The following is a 9,592-nucleotide window of genomic DNA, read 5'->3' on the forward strand; positions in this document are numbered from 1 at the left end:
AATTTCAAATTTGGAATTTTTGGTAAGTGGGACGTTGTGGAATAGGTAGGCAAAAGATGAACACTTGAAAGTTGGAATGAGTAGAATCGGTTGAAAAATGTAGAAATTAGAGTAGAAAAACGAAATTACGAAAAATTTGGTTGAATTTCAAATTTGGAATTTTTGGCAAATGGGAAGTTGTGGAATAGGTTGGCAAAAGATGAACAGTTGAAAGTTGGAATGAGTTGAATCGGTTGAAAAATGTAGAAGTTAGAGTAGAAAAACGAAATTTTGGAGAATTTGGTTGAATTTCAAATTTGAAAATTTTGAATATTTGGTATGTGAGAAGTTGTGGAATAGGCAGGCAAAAGATGAACAGTTGAAAGTTGGAATGGGTTGAATCGGTTGAAAAATGTAGAAATTAGAGTAGAAAAACGAAATTACGAAGAATTTGGTTGAATTTCAAATTTGAAAATTTGGAATTTTTTTGTAAGTGGGAAGTTGTGGAATAGGTAGGCAAAAGATGAACAGTTGGAAGTTGGAATGGGTTGAATCGGTCGAAAAATGTAGAAATTAGAGGTGAAAAACGAAATTTCGTGAAATTTTGTCGGAATTTTTAACGTGAAAACGTGAAATTTTTGAATTTGGGAATTTTGGGAATGTCGAGAATCATTCCGAATGTGGTTTGAATGTGCTGAATGAGGTGAATTTAAAAGGGGAATGACGTAAATGTGAAATGTCGAATCTGCCATTGAGAATGAATGGGGAAAAATTTGTCGTAAATTCGCGAATTTTGCGAAATCGGAAAATTTTCGGAACGAGAAAAATGGAAGCGCTCATCTCGTGAATATTTGGAATACGTCAAAAGTGGAACGGAGTGAATCGGATGAAGAATGTGGAAGAAGAAGCGGGACAAAAAAGTGTGGAGAATACCTAATACCTATCTAGTCTAATTTCTACATTTTTCAACCGATTCTACCCATTCCAACTTTCAACTCTTCATCTTTAGCCTAACTATTCCACAACTTCCCACTTACCAAAAATTCCAAATTTGAAATTCAACCAAATTCTCCAACATTTTTTTTCTACTCTAATTTCTACATTTTTCAACCGATTCAACCCATTCCAACTTTCAACTGTTCATCTTTTGCCTGCCTATTCCACAACTTCTCACCTACCAAAAATTCCAAAATTTCAAATTTGAAATTCAACCAAATTCTCCAAAATTTCGTTTTTCTACTCTAACTTCTACGTTTTTCAACCGATTCAACCCATTCCAACTTTCAACTGTTCATCTTTTGCCTACCTATTCCACACCTTCCCACTTACCAAAATTTCCAAATTTTCAATTTTGAAATTCAACCAAATTCTACAAAATTTGGTTTTTCTACTCTAATTTCTACATTTTTCAACCGATTCAACCCATTCCAACTTTATTCACTTTGGTCACCTCATCCTTACCATATTCACCCCCTTCACCCCCACTTCCACTATGCTTACAAAATTCAACCCTTGACCCCCACTTCCAGTGTGGCGGCCATCTTGGATTGACCCTGAAGTGCTCCCAATGAACCTAGAATGAACCGGAAGTGCCCCAAATCGAACCGGAAGTGACCTTAGGTAAACAGGAAGTGACCACAGGTAAACCGGAAGTGACCCTAAATCAAACCGGAAGTGACCTTTTTAAACCGGAAGTGACCTTTTTAAACCGGAAGTGACCCCAAATAAACCGGAAGTGACCTCAGCTAGACCGGAAGTGCCTCTAATCAAACCGGAAGTGACCCAAATAGACCGGAAGTGACCCAAATCAAACCGGAAGTGACCCAAATCAAACCGGAAGTGACCTCAAGTAAACCGGAAGTGACCCCAAATCAAACCGGAAGTGACCTTTTTAAACCGGAAGTGACCTTTTTAAACCGGAAGTGACCCCAAATAAACCGGAAGTGACCTCAGCTAGACCGGAAGTGCCTCTCATCAAACCGGAAGTGACCCAAATAGACCGGAAGTGACCCAAATCAAACCGGAAGTGACCTTATTTCAACATTAACTGCCCTAAATAGCTACATTAGGCGCTAACTTTTGCATTTAGGTCTTCACCTTCACACTAATAATAAAGGACAGCAATAACAATAGTGTGAAGGTCTTCACCTTCACACTAATAATAAAGGACAGCAATAACAATAGTGTGAAGGTCTTCACCTTCACACTAATAAAGGACAGCAATAACAATAGTGTGAAGGTCTTCACCTTCACACTAATAATAATAATAGAGAATGGTGTAGAATAACATATGTGTGAAGGCCATCGCCTTCACACAATAATAATAATAGAGAATGGTGTAGAATAACATATGTGTGAAGGCCATCGCCTTCACACAATAATAATAATAGAGAATGGTGTAGAATAACATATGTGTGAAGGCCATCGCCTTCACACAATAATAGAGAATGGTGTAGAATAACATATGTGTGAAGGCCATCGCCTTCACACAATAATAGAGAATGGTGTAGAATAACATATGTGTGAAGGCCATCGCCTTCACACAATAATAATAGAGAATGGTGTAGAATAACATATGTGTGAAGGCCATCGCCTTCACACAATAATAGAGAATGGTGTAGAATAACATATGTGTGAAGGCCATCGCCTTCACACAATAATAGAGAATGGTGTAGAATAACATATGTGTGAAGGCCATCGCCTTCACACAATAATAATAATAAAGGACAGCAATAACAATAGTGTGAAGGTCTTCACCTTCACACTAATAAAGGACAGCAATAACAATAGTGTGAAGGTCTTCACCTTCACACTAATAAAGGACAGCAATAACAATAGTGTGAAGGTCTTCACCTTCACACTAATAAAGGACAGCAATAACAATAGTGTGAAGGTCTTCACCTTCACACTAACTAGAATTGCAATTTCTGGAGAAATTGCGTGTGAAGGCGAAGACCTTCGCACTATTGTTATTCTACTTTTTTCGAAATGAAAGACGGGAAAAATGAAAAAGGGAAATTAATGATGATAAATGATGATGAATAAAAGAAATGGGTAAAATGAGTGTTATAATGATAAGCAGAAAAAATAAAAAGGGAAATAAATGATGATAAATGATGATGAATGAAATTAATGGGAAATATAAATTGGAAAAATAAAAAGGGAAATAAATAATGATAAATGATGATAAATAAAATAAATAGGAAAAATGATAAGTGGGAAAAATAAAAAGGGAAATAAATGATGAAAAAAATAAGTGGGAAAATGACGAGAGTTACAAATGATGTGTTAAAAATGATAAGCGGGAAAAATAAAAAGGGAATTAAATTATTATAAAATAAATGGGAAAATGACAAAAGTTACAAATGATAAACGATAAAAATGATAAACGGGAAGAATATAAAGGAAATTAAATTATTATACAATAAATGGGAAAATGACGAGAGTTACAAATGATAAGCGGGAAGAATAAAAAGGAAAATAAATTATTATTAAAATAAATGGTAAAATGACAAGTTACAAATCATAAGCGTTAAAAATATTAAGCAGTGAATAAAAAGGAAAAAAAGCAGTACTCGCAGTTGGAATCGAACTCACGCGGGGAAGTGGCCAGAGACCTGAAGGGCCCACTTTACTAACTGAGCTATTTGGTTTGCTTTGTCGAAGTGGTGGAATTTGCTTAATGTCAAGAATGTTCATGTTGAATGCGCTATTAAGAATGAATGCGTCATTTTACACCACAAATGTACTAATTATGCAAAAACGATAAATGTTTATGACGAAAAAACTGCAGCCAGTGTCGTGTGAGTTTGTGTAATGGTGAGACGCCAGATGTGACACATGTAAAATTCGAACCCACGCGGGAAAGTGGCTCGTGTTGAAATCGCCTTTAAGAATGAATGGGGATTTAAAAGTCACAAATTTGCTAATTACACAAAAACGGTAAATGTTATCAACAAAAAAAATGGTAGCAAGCATGCCATGAATTTTTGGAATGAGCATGGAATCACTGAAAGGGAAAACGCGAGGAGAGGACTTATATGAACAGGTGTCTGCTGTCATTGAGAGAATGAAGCTACCTTGGAGTAAACTTACCAATGTCACCACGGATGGATCGCCAAATTTAACTGGAAAAAACATCGGGCTGCTGGAAAGAATCCAGGATAAAGTGAAAGAAGAAAACGCTGACCAGGATGTTATTTTACTTCACTGCATCATTCATCAGGAATCTCTGTGTAAGTCTGTATTGCAGCTTAATCACGTCGTGGATCCAGTTGTAAAACTTGTTAACTTCATACGAGCAAGGGGACTTAATCATCGTCAGTTCATTACGTTCCTGGAAGAAACTAATGCAGATCACCAGGACCTACTTTACCACTCTCGCGTCCGCTGGTTAAGTTTGGGGAAAGTGTATCAACGAGTCTGGGAGCTCAAAGACGAGATTCGCTCATTTCTAAATTTAATGGGGAAATCCGAAGAATTTCCCGAGCTGAGCGACACAAACTGGCTTTGTGACTTTGCGTTTGCTGTGGACATATTTTCACACATGAATGAGCTGAACGAAAAGCTACAGGAGAAAGATCAGTTTGCGCACGACATGTACACAAATGTGAGAGCCTTCAAATCCAAGCTGGTTTTATTCTCCAGGCAAATGTCAAACAAATCTTTCGCACATTTCCCCACACTAGCCGTGCAGAAAGAGGCCGCCCTAAATGCGAAGAAATACTGCAAATCACTGGACGATCTGCACAGAGAATTTTGCCGTCGGTTCTGTGATTTTGAAAAAATTGACAAGTCACTTCAACTGGTGTCCTGTCCCCTGTCACAAGACCCCGAATCAGCACCGCAGGAGCTGCAATTGGAACTGATCGATCTTCAGTCTGACTCCGTCTCAAAGGAGAAGTTCAAGTCTCTTAAACTGAATGATTTTTATGCTTCACTTAACGAGACCGCGTTTCCAAACCTCCGGAGGTCGGCGCAGAAGATGCTGGTGTTGTTTGGCTCGACCTACGTGTGTGAGCAGAAGTTTAGCGTCATGAAAATCAACAAAGCCCATCACAGATCCAAATTAACTGACCAACACCTCAGATCTGTCCTGAGAATTGCCACAAGAAAACTAACTCCAGACTTTGATGCACTGGCAAAAAAGTTTTTCTGCTGTGTTATGAAAAAATGCATATGGAAAGTTTGGAAGTGCGTCTTTTAATTAAGAGCAATGCGCATTTACGCACAGCAGCGGTACAGTAGCTTAATTAACACGCCGCACTGTCATGCTGTCATGTGTTGTCCTGGTCACTTCCTGTTTTATTGTGTAATTTTCCTCTCGTTCCAGTCGGTGTGTCCTTCCCCTGTGCGTCTGGTCACGTGACTCCCTGATTCCAAGTGTGTGCACCTGGGCCAATGACCAACTGTCTTCACCTGTGTTCCCCTCCTTCTGTGTCCATATAACCCGCGCCTTTCCCCGTGTCCAGTGCCAGTGCGTTTTGCCTTGCTAAGAACACTAGCGATCACGAAACCCTCGAGTTCCACGTAGAAGCCTTGTTTGAACGACTTTGATCATCTATGTTAACTAGGTTACATAGTTATCTTCGTTATAGTATTTCCCTCGGTTCGAGGCGCTTTGCTTTCCCCTTTTTCTCCCTCGGTTCGAGGCGCCTTAGTTTCCCTCCTTTTTCCCTCATATTGAGGCACTTTTTGTTACTACTGCCATTGGAGAAAATAAACACATCTTTGGACTTTGGAAACTCTGCATTCGAGTCCTCTCCCTGCTCCGCGTCTGACATTACGCACTGGCCAGACATGGACTCGGCAGAGACAGAGCAGCTGGTCGCCCAAGTACGCTCCCAGACGTCGCAGCTGGGCCAACGACAGAAGCAGGTAGACGCTCTGAGTGTTGGTGTCCAAGAACTGGTGAAGAACCAGGAAGGCTTCGGAGAGGCGGTGGCCGCCCAGGTGGATTCGCTGAGTCGTCAAATGCAAGACGTCCTCACGCTGCTGACCATGGGGCGGGCTGCGACGCACAGTTCCCCAGCAGCGCCCCCTGTGGACCACCCGGCACCCGCTACTATGGCGAGGGGGGTCAGACTGGCTTCCCCGGAACGATATGCAGGTGAACCCGGGCTGAGCCGAGCCTTTATAACTAATTGTGAGATGCAGTTCAAGCGAGCTCCAGGCGACTTCCCAACGGAACGATCCCGGGTGGCATACATGATATCCTATCTGACGGGAAGAGCCCGGGCGTGGGCGATGGCAGAATGGGCCAGGAATTCCGCCACCTGTCACTCATTCTCCAGATTCATCGAGGCCCTGCGCATGGTGTTCGATCCAGTTCCCACGGACCGAGAGAAGGCACGGGAGCTGTGCCATATCACCCAGGGTCGAGAGACGGTCAGCGACTACGTGATCCGCTTCCGCACTCTGGCCGCGGAAAGCGGATGGAACTCGACGGCCCTGTACGATGCTTTTCTCCGGGGGTTTTCCGGGACCATCCAGGACCAACTCATTCCCCTCGATCTTCCTGCTGAACTCGACGCTCTCATCGCGTTGGCCATCCGAACAGACAACCGACTACAGGAATGGAAGAAGCAGTGCGCGATCGTCACTCCTCCCGCGTTAGTGGGCGGGCTGTCATCCCACGAGACGCACCACCAAAGATCGACCCCGGCATTGCCACTGGCTGGGACAGAACCCATGCAGCTCGGCAGGGCCAAATTGAGCGAAGAGGAAAGACAGCATCGACGCCAGGAGGGCAGATGCTACTACTGCGGTGCGCTTGGACATATCCGCCTCTCCTGCCCGGAGAGGAAGGAGCTGAGGGTAAGCACCTTCTCCGTGGTCCGGCAGAAGAATCGGGTTCTACCCGTCGGGACGCTAACCTACCAAGGCAAGGTAATCAAGCTAGGAGTGTTGATTGACTCTGGAGCCGATGAGAATCTGATTGACTGGGCTTTCGCTCGCAGCTTAGGTGTAAAGACCGAACTATTGAACACGACCATAAAGGCTAAGGCACTTAATGGACAAGCTCTTTTCGACGTATCCTATATAACCGAACCCCTCTCACTGTCTTTTGGGAGTCATCATGAACTAGTAAGACTGCATGTAGTCACCTCCCCCCTGAATCCGCTTATCCTCGGTTATCCGTGGCTAAAACATCACAACCCTGCCATGAACTGGGAGTCAGGGGAGATAAAGGGGTGGGCATCCCAGTGCCAGGAATCGTGTATCAAACCAAACCCTTCGATCGATTCTACACGCACTTCTCTCTTTGACTCTGTGTCTCCTGAACCAGAGTTCAAAGCTCCGGATCTAAACCAAGTGCCCGTATGCTATCATCAATTCGCGGAGGTATTTAGCAAAGCCAAGGCGAGCTACTTACCACCCCACCGTCCTTACGACTGCACCATAGAACTATTGCCCGGTGCTACGATACCCAAGGGGAGACTTTATTCCCTTTCGGGCCCCGAAAAGCAGGCCTTAAATGACTATATTGATGCGTCACTTAAAGTGGGTCTGATCAGGCCGTCATCATCGCCTGCAGGGGCCGTTTTTTTCTTTGTGGGTAAGAAAGACGGTACCCTGCGCCCCTGCATAGATTACAGTCCCCTCAACCAGATCACTATTAAAAATCGGTATCCCCTCCCACTCATGTCGGCCGTGTTTGATCAGTTGCAGCAGGCTCGGGTATTCACCAAGTTAGATTTGCGTAACGCGTATCACCTCGTGCGCATTCGGGAAGGTGATGAGTGGAAGACGGGCTTCAACACCCCCAGGGGACACTTTGAATACCGGGTAATGCCGTTCGGCCTCATCAATGCCCCGGCGGTCTTCCAGGCCATGATCAATGACGTTCTGAGTGATTTCTTAGACCACTTTGTTTTCGTTTACTTGGATGATATCTTAATTTATTCACCAGATTTGAAGACCCATGAGAGTCATGTTAAGTCTGTCCTGCAACGGCTCATGGACCATCAACTTTATGTAAAGGCCGAAAACAGCGAGTTCCACGCCGAGACGATATCATTCCTTGGCTTCATCATAGCCCCAGGGAAGGTCCAGATGGACCCGGCTAAAGTAAGCGCGGTGACCCAATGGCCGGTCCCGGATAGCCGCAAAAGAGTGCAGCAATTTCTAGGATTTGCTAACTTTTATAGACGGTTCATACGAGGCTTCAGCGCCACCGCGGCTCCCCTGCACGCTCTCACTTCCCCGACAGTTCCGTTTCGCTGGACGGCGGAGGCTGAAGCCGCCTTCCAGGAGCTGAAGAGGCGGTTCACCACCACTCCGATCCTCACCTTGCCCGACCCATCTCGTCAGTTTGTGGTGGAGGTTGATGCCTCCAGTCAGGGAATCGGCGCCATCCTGTCTCAGAGATCCCAGGCCGACAACAAGCTCCATCCATGCGCCTTTTTGTCCCGACGGCTGACCCCCGCGGAGCAGAACTATGACGTCCGAGATCGAGAATTGTTGGCGGTCAAACAAGCTCTTGAAGAATGGAGACACTGGCTGGAGGGAGCCCAACATCCTTTTCTGGTTTGGACCGATCACAAGAACCTGCAATATATCAAGGATGCCAAACGATTGAACTCACGCCAGGCCCGTTGGTCCCTGTTCTTTAACCGTTTCCATTTCACTTTGTCTTATAGACCGGGGGCCAAGAACATCAAACCAGATGCACTGTTACGCATCTACAGCCCAGACCCGGTGTCCACAGAGCCAGAGCCCATTCTCCCCCCTCACTGCGTGGTGGGAGCCGTAACCTGGCCCATAGAGGACTTGGTGAAGCAGGCAAACAACGATGATCCACCCCCTAGGGGAAGTCCCGAGAATAGACTGTTTGTTCCGCCCGAGCTACGATCCCAAGTGATCCACTGGGCGCACACCTCCCGGCTCGCATGTCACCCGGGCGTGCGAAGAACCCTGTACGTCATCCAACAAAGATTCTGGTGGCCCTCCATGGGGGCAGACGTCAGGGAGTATGTTGCAGCCTGTTCCATCTGTGCGCGAAGTAAGAACACTCCCGGCAGCCGTGTGGGGTTGCTGCATCCTCTCTCCATTCCCTCTCGACCATGGGCCGACATCTCTGTGGATTTTGTCACGGGGCTGCCAGTGTCTAGCGGTAAGACGACGATACTCACCGTTGTGGATAGATTCTCAAAGATGGCCCACTTCATTGCCCTGCCCAAATTACCTTCGGCTAAACGTACGGCAGTAGTCCTCATGGACCATGTCTTCAGGATTCATGGATTTCCTCGGGACGTCGTGTCAGATAGGGGCCCCCAGTTCGTGTCCCGCTTTTGGAAAGCATTCTGCAAGCTTATAGGGGCCACGGTGAGCCTCACTTCGGGCTACCACCCGGAGGCGAACGGCCAAGCAGAGTGCATTAACCAGCAGCTGGAAACGGGCCTCCGCTGCTTGGTAACCCAGAACCCCTCGTCGTGGAGTCAAAACCTGACCTGGGTAGAATACGCGCATAACTCCCTTCCCACCACGGCTACCGGGATGTCCCCCTTCATGTGCGTATTTGGATACCAGCCCCCGCTCTTCCCCGACAGTGAGCCAGAGGTGTCAGTTACCTCGGCGCGCGCCGTGGTGAGACGCTGTCGGCGCATCTGGG

The 9,592-nt window shown here is 45.5% G+C and overlaps 1 protein-coding gene and 1 pseudogene across 1 annotated transcript in view; one reads left to right on the forward strand and one right to left on the reverse strand.

The window, feature by feature from the left end:
• The window catches only part of arhgap5 (Rho GTPase activating protein 5), a 43,612-nt gene extending 39,966 nt beyond the window's left edge, over positions 1–3,646 (reverse strand). Inside the window, exon 1 of the mRNA XM_088400146.1 lies at positions 3,577–3,646. The gene's annotated coding sequence lies outside the window, so the exon portion shown is untranslated. The remainder of the gene's footprint in view (positions 1–3,576) is intronic.
• Positions 3,647–3,719: 73 nt separating this feature from the next.
• On the forward strand, positions 3,720–5,474 carry LOC148385728 (general transcription factor II-I repeat domain-containing protein 2A pseudogene; annotated as a pseudogene).
• Positions 5,475–9,592: the final 4,118 nt, after the last annotated feature.

The sequence above is a fragment of the Syngnathus floridae genome, chromosome 16, assembly GCF_059516105.1.
Source record: "Syngnathus floridae isolate MCC-2025c chromosome 16, RoL_Sflo_1.0, whole genome shotgun sequence".
In the NCBI taxonomy this organism is placed as follows: Eukaryota; Metazoa; Chordata; class Actinopteri; order Syngnathiformes; family Syngnathidae; genus Syngnathus; species Syngnathus floridae.